Genomic DNA, 12,986 nt, shown 5'->3' with positions numbered 1-12,986 from the left:
GTCCTGGATTAGTAATGAATATGATAAAACCAGTCCTGTTCAGACATTTTGCAGGTTTGTTTTTTTACCCTGTTTTTTAGTCTAGTTCCAAATGTTTCCTTTAATTTGTTTCCTTTGAAACATAAACTTTTTAAAAATTTTTCATATTTTTGTCTTTTTAGGGCCGCACATGCAGCACATGGAGGTTCCCAGACTAGGGGCTGAATCAGAGCTGCAGCTTCCAGCCTACACCGCAGCAACAACAACTAACCCCAAACTCCCAGTCCATCCCACTTCCTCCCTCTCCTTGGCAACTACAAGGCCAGATCTGAGCCTACACCACAGCTCATGGCAACACTGGATACTTAACCCACTGAGTGAAGCCAGGGATCAAACCTGTGTCCTCATGGATGCTAGGTAGATTCGTTTCCACTGAGCCACAATGGGAACTCCCATAAACTGTGTTTTTACTCCATTACAGATGTTACTTTTTGTATTTTTCAAATGCCATGTTTTGAGTTGTTGACCTCTGCTTAATCCAGTACCCAGCTCATTGTGCCATTTTGACAGCAAGTTGGTGGACCAGTTTGGGCGGTTTCTCTTTGGCATCCAAAAATAATTTGATGCTAGCATTCAAAACAGTTCAGATCGCACTGACTTGACTTCTGTTTCACACTGAACCAGTTGTCAGTTCCTTTAACTTTGGATGATGTGGATTCGTGTAACATCGCTTTTGTGATGTATACTGTAATTGATTTGTGATACGCTGTAATTCATGCTTAGTGTTTAAATGAACTTCATTTGAGAATAATGAGAATTTAATTTGAGATAGGAGTTTTGTGTTGTAATTTTAAAGATTGATTGGAATACATTGATTCCTGGCTCTCAGGGATCTTAATAGGAGAAAATTTAATGCATGCTAAATGGTTGTTTTGGGTCTTATTCAAGGGAGTGAAAAAATTTTTTTTTTTTTTTTTTTACAAACTCATGTAGTATATTTATTGTGTTACGTATGTAGATCCACGTATTGTGTTCTCTGAAGAAATTGTACTGTTTCAGCTATATTCTGTTGTGTTACGCTCATCAGTAAGTGTTTATCATTTTGTTACGTACAGTTTTTTTTCTAACTTTTTCAAAGTACAGTTGATGATGTTTGAAAGGCATTCATGTCATGCTTTTGATATGTGTATTTATACATAGTATGTGTAGTATATGTCTATTTCGTTTTTCTTTTAGGGCCACACCTCTAGCATATGGAAGTTCCCAGGCTACGGGTCGAATTGGAGCTGCAACTGCTGGCCTACACCAGAGCCACAGCAACGTGGGATCCAAGCCGCCTCTGCAACCTACATACACCACAGCTCACGGCAATGCCAGATCCCCCAGCCACTGAGCAAGGCCAGGGATCAGACCCGAGTTCTCATGGATGCTCGTCAGATTCGTTTCCTTTTTTTTTTTTTTTTTTTTTTTTTTGTCTTTTTGCCTTTTCTAGGGCTGCTCCCGCAGCATATGGAGGTTCCCAGGCTAGGGGTCCAATCAGAGCTGTAGCCACCGGACTACACCACAGCCACACCAATGTGGGATCCGAGCCGAGTCTTCAACCTACACCACAGCCCATGGCAACACCAGATCTTTAACCCACGGAGTGAGGCCAGGGATTGAACCCACAACCTCATGGTTCCTAGTCGGATTCGTTAACCACTGAGCCACGATGGGAACTCCCAGATTCGTTTCTACTGAGACACAATGGGAACTCCTATATATATCTATTTTTAAATAAACCTTTTAGAATTGTCTTAGAGTTATAGAAAAATTCCAGAGATAGTGCAGAGAACTTGTGTACTGGGTCTGGGCTGCGTGGGAGTGGGCTCAGAAGCTGGCTTGGGAGGGCCGGCCCCGGGGTGGGGTGGAGGGGGTCTTTTCTCTAGAGGGGAAGGGGTAGCTGAACTTTCTCTTGGGTACAGAGAGAGAAGGTCAGGGTTAAAGCTGTAGCCTAATTCACTTTCCTTTTTTTTTTTTTTTTTTTTTTTGTCCTTTTTTGCCTTTTGTACGGTCGCTCCCACGGCACATGGAGGTTCCTAGGCTAGGGGTCTAATCGGAGCTGTAGCTACTGGCCTGCGCCAGAGCCACAGCAGCGCGGGATCCAAGCTGCGTCTGCGACCTACACCACAGCTCACGGCAACCCCAGATCCTTAACCCACTGAGCAAGGCCAGGGATCGAACCCGCAACCTCATGGTTCCTAGTCGGATTCGTTAACCACTGAGCCACAACGGGAACTCCTCACTTTCCTATTTATACCTCCCCTCTCCCCAGTGACGGTGTGATTCCATAGGGGCCCTTTGCAAGGCCCTCTGGAGACACCCTCCCCAAAGCTACCTAGATGAGCTTCAGTTGTATCCATTCCCATAAATATAATTTGCCTTAGTACATTTTGTTTATGAGAATTGCCTTGCATGTCAACATCTACAGTGGCTTCTTTGAACATTATTTTCTTGCCAGCCAGGCCTTTGTGTTAAAGTATAATTTATCATTTTTGTCCTGACCTGTGGGTTTCCAATAATTTTTTAGAAATTTTTTTCTGGAGTTTCCGTTGTGTCTCAGGGAAAACAAATCTAACTAGCATCCATGAGGAGGCAGGTTCGATCCCTGGCCTCGCTCAGTGGGTTAAGGATCCTGCATTGCCATTGAGCTGTGGTGTAGGCCGGCAGCTGTAGCTCTGATTTGACCCCTAGCCTGGAAACTTCCATATGCCACATGAATGGCCCTAAAAAAATAAAACAAAGCAAGAAAGAAATCTTCTCAATTTTTGTTTTGCCAGAGGTTGTTGATGTGAGTTTTTGTGTCTGTGTATAGCAGAATCATGACCTGAAAGCAAGCACTGCAGCTTTCCTGGGAAACATTTAAGGACAGTATTTTTGGAATTGGCTGGGCTTGGGTTTTTATGACCAGTTGGCTGGAAGCATCATTCCCAGTGTAAGAGCAGCGCTGAACACCGTGATCTCTTAAGCGTCCTCCCCATGCTCCCTGGGAGAGGCCTTGCTGGAGGAAATGTGGTGGCAAAAACGTGGCAGCACGTGGGCAGCAAAGCATCAAACCAGGGGCTGGTCCATCCCAGGCTCTCGGGTCCACAGGTGTTCCTGTTACAGCATCAAAGAGCCCTCTGCTGAGGGGGTTCCTTCTGCGGCCCCCGGAAGCTGGAGACAGCCTGAGTCTGGAATCTAGGCATTTGTGGAATCTGATGGTTCATGACATCCTGTGAAGGTCTGAGTGGTTCCCCAAAGTTGGTCCTTAAGCCAGGGGCCCTGCCAGGAGAGGATGGGCTTCAGGGAATCTGTGACCTGGGGGTGAAAAACATAATTTTTTTTTTCTTTTTATAGCCGTACCTGTGGCATATGGAAATTATTGGACAAATTGCATCTGCAAGCCTACATCATAGCCACAGCAACACCAAACCCAGGCCGGCACCTGTGACCTACATCGCAGCTTGCAGCAATGGTGTAGGATCCTTAACACACTGAGCGAGGCCAGGGATTGAACCCACATCCTCATGGACACTCTATCAGGTCTTTAACCTCATGAGCCACAATGGGAACCCCCAAACCACAACTTTTTTTGGCCACACCTGCGGCACATGGAGTTCCTAGGCTAGGGGTCGAATCGGAGCTACATCTACTGGCTACACCACAGCCACAGCAACACGGGATCTGAGCCGTGTCTGCAACCTACACCACAGCTCGCAGCAGCCCAAATCCTTAACTCACTGATCAAGGCCAGGGATCGAACTCACATTGTCAGTTGGGTTTGTAATCTGGTGAGCCACAACAGGAACTCCCAAACCATACATTTTTATCTTTACTAGCTGTTAACTGAAATAGTGTTTATTTCCATTGGTAAGGTAGGCGGGACAACCCGTGACATTCTCAGCCATCAGACATCCTTGGCCATTAGAGAAATGATCAGGCTCTCCTAGGACATAGCAGTGGTTGCAGGTGGGTTAGAATTTGGGTTACTCTCACTTTCCTTTGAAATTAGGGTGATTATTAGATCTGCTAAAATAACGAACATATGTTATTGCATCTCAAATTCGTCTTTTAAATAATAATTTTCATATTGCATTTTAATCCAATTGCCTAAAACAAAAACCATTTAAAAGCATCCTGAAGAGGCATCCCGGGGTCTCCCCTGCTGACATGGGGAGGGGATGTATGGCACGGAGACTGGGTGCTGTCACATCTGATGATAGAGCTGCTGGGAGCCAGGCTTCGGGCCAGAAATGGTCCACGCAGGCGCCGCAGGAAGTAATTTAATTCTGCTGCCTCGCAGAACTTTGCAGTCATGCAGTGGTGACGAAACATCCCCCAAGTGCCTAGAATAAAATCTTGTCTGGAAGAGAGCTCTAAGAACAATTTTATTTAAATTGGATAAAAGCGTAAGCATTATTTTTGTAAATTTAATTAATTAAACGGTCACCATGGGGAACCATACACATCAGTTTATTATCTAAAAAACACTAATGTAAACAGTGTTCTGGGATTTGTGATTCTTTAATATTTTAGTGATGGGTTTGGGTTGTGGATTCGGTACAGGGGTTTGTAATAATGTTTAGTATCACAAAAGTGTCAGTGACTTTTAAACATCTCTTGCATAAAGGAGCTTGATTTTTTTTGGCTCTCGGGTGTCACAGCAAAATGCCCTCTGGAGTTTTGGGACTGCATCTTTAACTGAAAGATGGTATAAAATAATAGTTTAGAAAAAGCATTGGTGCAGGGAGCTATAAATACCAGCTGCTAGAACTGCCCTTCAGGTGATGGCTGTGGGGGAGGAGCAGTCCTCTAGTATGGACTTGGCTGGAATAGTCGTGATGTTTACCTAATGTCTCAACTGCGACATCTGATCTGCTCTTCGCTGCGCCCCTGCAGCTGCCTTATTCCCGTGGAAACAACCTATTGCCAGCAAAATCTACATTCGAGGAGCTCCCGCTGTGGTGCAGCAGGTTAAGGAGGTGGTGTAGCCACAGCTATAGCATAGGTCACAGCTGCGGCTCGGATGTCATCCCTGGCCCAGAAACTTCCAAATGCCCCAGGTGTGGCCAAAACAAAACAAAACAAAAAAACAAAACAGACAAACAAAAAAAAACAACCAACCTGTGGTTCCAGTGTCGGCACAACAGTGCTCCCCAGCTCTGGGGTTTCCCTTCCACAGAGGCTGAATAATCCAACTCACACTTGCTCACACCTTCCCAGGTGCCCAGGGTTGTCGGGCTCTTGACTGCTGGGTAAAAAGATCTGAAAGTGCACACCAAACACACGACCTGGCTTCCAGAAACTTCTCTTTTCTGGCACTGCTCTTTGTGTCTTTTTTGGTGGAGTTTCTTTCAGTGACACAGGCAGCCTACTAACGAACACTTAGAGATAGTATTTAAAAAGGCAAACAGGGAGTTCCTGTTGTGGCGCAGCAGAAATGAATCTGACTGGGAACCATGAGGTTGAAGGTTTGACCCCTGGCCTCGCTCCGTGGGTTAAGGCTCCGGTATTGCTGTGAGCTGTGGTATAGGTCACAGACATGGCTTGGATCTGGTGTTGCTGTGGCTGTGGTGCAGGCCGGTAGCTGTAGCTCCGATTCGACCCCTACCCTGGGAACTTCCATATGCCACAAGGTGTGGCCCTAAAAAGCAAAAAGACAAAAGGAAAACTCCTCCTGTAATCTTATCATCGATAAAGAGCAACTCTTCATGTTTGTAATTAGTCCTTGCACGTATATGTAGCCATTTGTACCGTTTCAGACTCTTCTAACCCGAGCACGTCCCCACCTTATTAGCTTTGCGATGTTTTCATGTTGCTCCATTGCTGCTGTTGACTTGCCCATTCAGCTCTTGTTCCAGTCGGTGAGGTACCTGTGTGTGCCTTTGGTATTTCTTTTCTTCTGCTGAATCGTCAGCGAAAGGTGGCAGAGCTGAGTGGGTGGTGCCTGTGCTTCTCATACACCTGCCTTAACGCCCTTCTAAGAGGCTGCGCTGGTTCTCAGGGATGTGCAAGTGTCAGTTTCACCCAGAGTGTAAGGACCCTCCCTGCAGGCCTTTGGGAGCCATGTGGCTAAAGGACCTCATCTCATGGAGCAGGGCCAGGCTGGGCCCTGTGGCCAGGCTTGGAGCTTACTTTCCATTGGGTGACCATTCTCTTTTTTTGCCTTTTTTTTTTTTTTTAAAGGGAGCACTGCGGCATGTGGAGTTTCCCAGACTAGGGGTTGAATTGGAGCTGCAGCTGCTGGCCTACACCACAGCAGCGCAGGATCCGAGCCGTGCCTGTGACCTATAGCACAGATCACAACAACACGGGATGCCCAACCCACTGAACGGGGCCAGGGATCGAGCCTGCAACCTCATGGTTACTGGTCGGATTCCCTTGTGCTCTGCCACAACAGGAACTCCAGGGTGGCCATTCTTAAGGGACTCTGTGACAGCATCTGAGCTTCTGGAGTGTCCTGAGCATGTTGTCTCTTTGAGGGTGAATTTGGTTTCTTGGTTTTTGCTTTTGTTTTTTTTTTTTTTTTTTTGGTTTTTTTGTGGCCGCACCCATGGCATATGGAAGTTTCTGGTCCAGGGACCAAATCTGAGCTGCAGCTGTGACCTGTGCCATACCTGCAGCCACACCAACTCCTTAACCTGCTGCACCACAGCGGGAACTCCTTGAATGTAGTTATCGCTGGTAACAGATTGTTCTTTGGAGCCTTGTTTGGGACACAAAGGGGGAGATGCAGCTGGATTAGCCTGGTTTTGGTCACTGGCCAAGTGAGACGGAAGTGATGGGACACCTTGTGTTTTAAAGAGTAATTTGGGGAGTTCCCGTCATGGTGCAGCCGAAACAAATCGGACTAGGAACCATGAGGTTGCAGGTTTGATCCCTGGCTTTGCTCAGTGGGTTAAGGATCCAGCGTTGTCATGAGCTGTGGTGTAGGTCGCAGATGGGGCTTGGATCTGGCGTGGCTGTGGCTGTGGGGTAGGCCAGCAGCTGTAGCTCTGATTGGACCCCTAGCCTGGGAACTTCCATATGCCTTGGGTGCAGCCCTAAAAAGCAAAAATAAATAAATAATAAAGAGTAACCTGATCTTGAAGGGTGTTTTGGGAAAGAGTTGCAAGTATTTTTAGTATGTTTGCCATGCCTAGGAGAAGCAGATGGGAGGGTGTGAGGCTCTGTCTGTGTGTGAGCTCATGGTTGTCCAATAACAAATCTAGGGGCGTTCCCATCGTGGCTCAGCAGTTAATGAACCCAACGAGTATCCATGAGGATGACAAGTATCCCTGAAGATATGGGTTTGATCCCTGGCCCTGCTCAGTGGGTTAAGGATCCAGTATTGCTGTGAGCTATGGTGTAGGTCGCAGACATGGCTCGGATCCCGTGTGGCTATGGCTGTGGCGTAGGCCAGCGGCTACAGTTCTGATTTGACCCCTAGCCTGGGAACCTCCATATGCTGCAGATGTGGCCCTAAAATAGCAAAAAAAAAAAAAAAAAAAAAAAAAAAAAAAAAAAATGTAGGGCCCAGGTGAGCTGTGCAGACCTGGATCGCACACCTGCGTGGTCTGAAGCTTCCGTTTTCGGTATTTGTTACCTGGTTGAAGGTACTGGTGGCATCAAAGCCTGACTGTTCTCATGGTCCCTCAGTTCCCTGTGCTCCCAGCCAAGTAGCCCCTTGAAATCGCAGCCCAGGTTTCCGTGGATCTGGACAAAAGAGAGATCACAGTGTACCCTTCACAGAGATTTCCCAAGAAAGTGGAAGACTGAAGGGGGGCTGCAGGGGTGGGGGAGGAGAGCAGGTGCAGGATGTCCAGGGGGCTGGGGGTGCGGGCACCTCCTCCAGCTGGGAAGTGTCTGCCTGCGGGGGTCTGGGGGGCCACAGGGATGTGGGCAGACCTGGCGGTTTCTTTCTCCCTCTCCCGGGTCCAGGGCTCCTTCCCTAGTGCCGAGTCCCTGGGGGTTTATGCACCTGCCCCTCCAGGGTGGTCTAGGCAGAGAAGCCAGGGGGCCGGTGTCCCTGGTGCATCACCTGGTCCCCTCGGCCAGTCCCCACATCTCCCTTCATTGGCCTTCCGCCTGCCTCTTGGAACTGTGGGTTTTCCCCCCAAACCATTTCCATCTGTAGTGAGCCTTACATGCATGAGTCAATATTTTTTAAGTTTTCAAGTTAGTTGCATAACTAACCGGAGCCTTCTTGCTCCTTTTCCTCATTGTGCCATGAGGGTTGGTCAGAGGTGACAGAAGGCTGGCATGGGCCTCAAAGAGCACCTGGCAGCTGAGTACAGCTGCTCCCACCTGGCGCTGGGCCAGGTGCGTGACGGCCACATGTGAAGCCAGCCAGGCCAGGACACATGTGGAACCCTGGTGGGTGCCCCTCCCTCTGCTGGGGCAGGGCCCCTGACTGGGAGGCCTCCTTATTCCCCCTCCAGTCCTTAGGTGTCCATTTCAATTTTATTTTTGTCACACGCCTCATCCACATGGTACTGAGTGTAATGGGCTGCGAACTTTCTATCTCTAGTGACAACACCTAAATGGCCTGCCTGTGGTGCCCCATGCAGGTGGAGGCGCCTGACACTAAGTTGCCTCGCAGAATCTCGTGTCCTCAGGCCGGCCTTGTTTCAACGATACCCTGATGAGTTTCGTGAAAAGCATCCTTTATGAATGTGGTGCTTTGGTGCATAGACCTTGGGAGCCTGCGTTGGGGATATCTGTGTCTCCTCACAGTGTTGTTACAAAATAACATTCAACTGAGTAACTGTTAAAGATTTCGTTGACTTTATCTGGCAGATCTGTGAGTCCCTCAGAAGAGGGAGAGGAGCTTGGAGGAGCTGAATAGAATGAAAGACTTTTATGGCAGGTGGGAACAGGAACAAGGAAGTTACACTGAATGAAGTAGGGTGGTGACTACAGGGTCACTTTCTGTAGGGGACGGGGTGGCAGGGGTCGACCAGGCAGGGGGCCTGATTATTGCTGGTCAGGCCATTCCTGAGCCACTGCATTGAGATTCCATTTCTGGGAGAGCAGAACTATAATTAAGTCTTGGTTAGTTGATGTGGGGCTTAGCGTGAGTGATTCCATTTGGGGTTGTGGTCTTGTTCTTAACAGCCCAGAGTGGGGCTTGGCAAACTCTGGCCTGAGGGCCAAATCCCCCTGCTTCCCTCCTCCACTCCCAGCCCCAGCCTGAGACGCTTTATGGGAAGCAGGCCTGGCCCCTTGACATGGTTGCCCTCCTGGTATGGGGCAGAGCTGATCATGGCTTCAGAACTTGGCTCGTGAAGCTTGAGATAGTATCTGGCCCTTTTCCAGAAAAAGTCTGCTGGCCCTGGTTGAAGGGAGGAACAGGGGTGAAGGTCCTTGCTCTGTCACTGTGCTGGCACTGAGGGGTTGGGGGGAACCTGCCCCCCCCCCCGCCCCTGCCCTGCAAACCTGGGTGCTCCTGGGCACACGGCCCACGCTTGGTACACGTGGGCTCTTTCCACTGTGCCCATTTGGGAGTCACCTTCTTTCTATGTGTACACCTTGGAGATGCAGAGAAGGTTGCAGTCCCTGAATTTTCAGAAATGAAAGCCTAAAACAGCATAGCTCACTCGAGCTGTAGTAGAAGCCACTGATGTGAGCTGAATAGGGAGCTTTAAATGTCCTGGTCTCCCCATGAAGAGAGAGAGATGAAATTAATTTTAGTAAAGGGTTTATTTAGCCACATATCATTTCTCCATCTGGCAAATGACCAGTGAGATATCGGGATCTTCAACTTGTCCCTTTTTCTCATGTGCCTGTCCCTGGGTTCAGGTGTGTCCTCAGCACAGGACACAGCTGGATCGGCTGTCCCAGAGCACTCAGTAGCTGTGTGTGGCCAGAGGCTAGGGGACTGGCCCAGTCTCTGATTCTCCGACCCCAGCGGTGTGTGCTGTGGTTCAGCTGGATTCCAACACCAGCTCCTTGGGGTTGGTGAGACCCCAAGGGCCAAGGGCCTAGAGCTTAGACTTGCCATGTCAGACGCGAGCCCTGAGTCCTGACCCTCCTGTACTGTGACCAGCTGGCTGTAAATTGCAGGAGTTCTTGTGACCCCTCCCCTGTTAGGTTTGATAATTTGCCGTGATGACTCACAGAATCAGGAAAGTGCTTTTTACAACCATTGATTACCAAGAATACAGCTCAGGAACCACCAGAGGGGAGAGGAGCCGAGGGCGGGGATGTGGCACCTCCTGGAGACCCTCCGCGGCCGCATCACCCTCCTAGCGCATCAGAGTGTTTATCAGCCCCGAGGCTTCTGGAATCTTGTTCTCGAGTTTTTCTGACCCGCTCTCCAGCCCGCTGGCTCCCTCGCCCTGGTGACTGGGGGTAGCCCTGCAATCTTTTCTGGCCGCATCTTGAAGCTGCAGCCACGCCACAACCTGAGCATCCGCTTGGATGAGGGCTGAGGGGCTGGGTACCAGGAATAGCTCCCACCCCTGGGGAAACTGCAAGGGTTCTGGAGCCCTGTGGGGGACTGGGGACCAGGACAGCCTTTCCTCCTGCTCCGTGGGCCACGCCCCCCCTCTAGAACCTCCCCTTCCCCTGCCAAACAGCTGGCAAGTGATTCTTTGCCGTTCTTCTCTACCCTCTGGTGGTGCTCACTGTGCTGCTCACTCCCCCAGTTACTGGTTCTCCGAAGCAAAAGGAGGAAAGATAGAGCCCCATTTCTCAGGAAGCTCAGAGGGACAGAGTGGGTGAGGAGAGCACCAAGATTGCGACTCTGCTGGTAATAACTTAGGGACGAGGAGTTCGATAAGCATCTGTGGCTGCAGGTTTTCTGAGAACTGGGAGACGCCTGAAGCCACAGGACCAGCCCCTGCGTGTGGACGCGGGAGAGTGGATTAGACCTGGGCCTAATCAGACTCGGAGCCCGGCCTTTCCCTGGCCTGGAACGTGTTCTCACCGAGGCCTTGCCAGTAAAACTGGTTTAGGAGGAAAACCCGAGAAAAGCTGGGATTTTTATCTCCCACGTAGGCTTTCTTCCTGGTAAGATGTTTCTGCATTCTGAACATTTCCTTTTTAGCTTTCTCTTGTCATCTTGCATCTAGGATTCTGGCACCACAGTCCCTGGTTCAGAGCTGGGCGGACCAGGAGGTCTGTATCTCAGCCTGGTCACCTCGCCTCTCAAGGCCTCAGTTGCCTTCACTGGAAAAATGGGTTGTTGTGAAGATGAAAATGAGAAATGCGTAAGTCCAGGAGCTGTGTGAGTGGGCATGGTTGCTAAAGGAATTTCTAAGCCTCAGAATGCTGAAAAATGTAATATTTTCCAACCTGGCCGACTTGAAGTTCTTTAAGCTTCAGGGGCATGATGGAAATTCTGTTGTTGTGACTTCAGTTAGAAGCAGACTTGGGACGAAGTTCTATCTAATGTTGAAGATCTTTAAAAGGTGGTATTTGTATCTGGCTTTTATCTTTGAGAAGTATAGCTACACCAGGGGTACATACGGTGTTTTTGTACAGCTAAGGAGTGCTGAAAGTTATTGTCAAATGTATGTGTATGGTCAAAAGAGTCACATTTAAAATAATTTCCTTGGGAGAGGAGTTTCCGTCGTGGTACAGCTGAAATGAATCTGACTAGGAACCATGAGGTTGCAGGTTTGATCCCTGGCCTCGCTCTCTCAGTGAGTTAAGGATCCAGTATTGCTGTGAGCTGTGGTGTAGTTTGCTGATGCGGCTCGGATCCTGTGTTGCTGTGGCTGTGGTGCAGGCAGACGGCTACAGCTCCAATTCGACCCCTGGCCTGGGAACCTCCATATTCTGTGACTGTGGCCCTAAATAGCAAAGTAAATCAATTAATCAATAATTTCCTTGGTATAGAATGGTATACAGTATCTGTCATTTCCAAAGGGTATGTTCCAGGAACACAGGCCACTGACCTGTAAAGGGAGAGGGGCCTGCTATAGATTTTGAGTCATGTGTTAAGTCACAGGAGGCTGCATGCCTAGGATATATAATATGGACGTGGCTATTTAGTGGTCCAAGTTATTTTTTTATCATTTTACACTCAAACGTCAAGAAAAATACTCCTGAAAAAGTATTTTATTATTAAGGCCGCGTCTGTGGCATAGGGGTCAAATCAGAGCTACAGCTGCCGGCCTACACCACAACCACAGCCATGGGGGATCTGAGCCACGTCTGCGACCACAGCTCATGGCAACGCCAGATCCTTAACCCACTGAGTGAGGCCAGGGATCAGATCTGCTTCCTCACGGATGCTAGTCAGGGTCATTCCCACTGAGCCACAGCAGGAGCTCCAGCCTTTTTATTATTTCAGATATTTGAGAAAGTCATTTTGGGGAAGTAAGCTATCGTGCATTAAATGGTTTTTCAGAGGGCTCTTAATTTCAGTGTTTAGGTTGATGGGTCTACTGTTCATATTACTGCTTTTGTCCTCTTTCATCTGATTCATTTTCACTTTATAGTAAGAAACTTGGAAACTAAGCTGTATTTTGGACAGATAGTTCCAGAGTTGTTTTCCATTCTTTCTCGTCATCTGGTTTGGGTGAAAACTAATGTTATTTTCTTGCGACTAAAGGATAACTTTCTAAAAGCTGATATTTTTTATATCGAGGCTCCAGCAGCTATAACAGATTCTCCAGACCAGGGGACCTAAACAACAGACCTTTATTTCTCATGGCCCTGGAGGCTGGAAGCTCAAGATTAAGGGAACATCTGATTCAGTTCCTGGTGGGAGCCGCTTCCTGGCTTGAAAATGCTGCCTCCTTGCTGTGTCCTCGTGAGCTGGAGGGAGGGCCCTGACCTCTTCTTCTAAGGACCTGTATCCCTCAGGAGGCCCACTCTTGTGACCTCATCGAGACTTAGAATCACCTCCCAAAGGCCTTACCTCAATGCCAGTTTTCAATGAATAAATTTTGGGTGCGGAGACAAACATTGTTATAACAGGAGCTGTAGAGCCTCGCTCCACAAACCTTCCTAGAAAGGGCCTGTGCTTTGGCTTAATGCAGCTGGCATGCCACTGT

The 12,986-nt window shown here is 48.6% G+C and overlaps 1 protein-coding gene across 10 annotated transcripts in view; it reads left to right on the top strand.

Moving 5' to 3' along the window:
• NCK2 (NCK adaptor protein 2) overlaps nt 1-12,986 on the top strand; it is a 158,462-nt gene that overhangs the window by 38,304 nt on the left and 107,172 nt on the right. The window contains exon 1 of one of the 10 annotated variants that reach the window (XM_021085582.1): nt 11,055-11,192. The exons of the other annotated variants lie outside the window; for them this stretch is intronic. The gene's annotated coding sequence lies outside the window, so the exon portion shown is untranslated. Of the gene's footprint in view, nt 1-11,054; nt 11,193-12,986 lie in introns of those variants that run through there. 10 annotated transcript variants of the gene reach the window in all.

Source organism: Sus scrofa, chromosome 3, assembly GCF_000003025.6.
Source record: "Sus scrofa isolate TJ Tabasco breed Duroc chromosome 3, Sscrofa11.1, whole genome shotgun sequence".
Classification (NCBI taxonomy): Eukaryota; Metazoa; Chordata; class Mammalia; order Artiodactyla; family Suidae; genus Sus; species Sus scrofa.
Note: the sequence above shows the minus strand (reverse complement) of the source record. Positions and strands in the feature narration are given on the sequence as shown.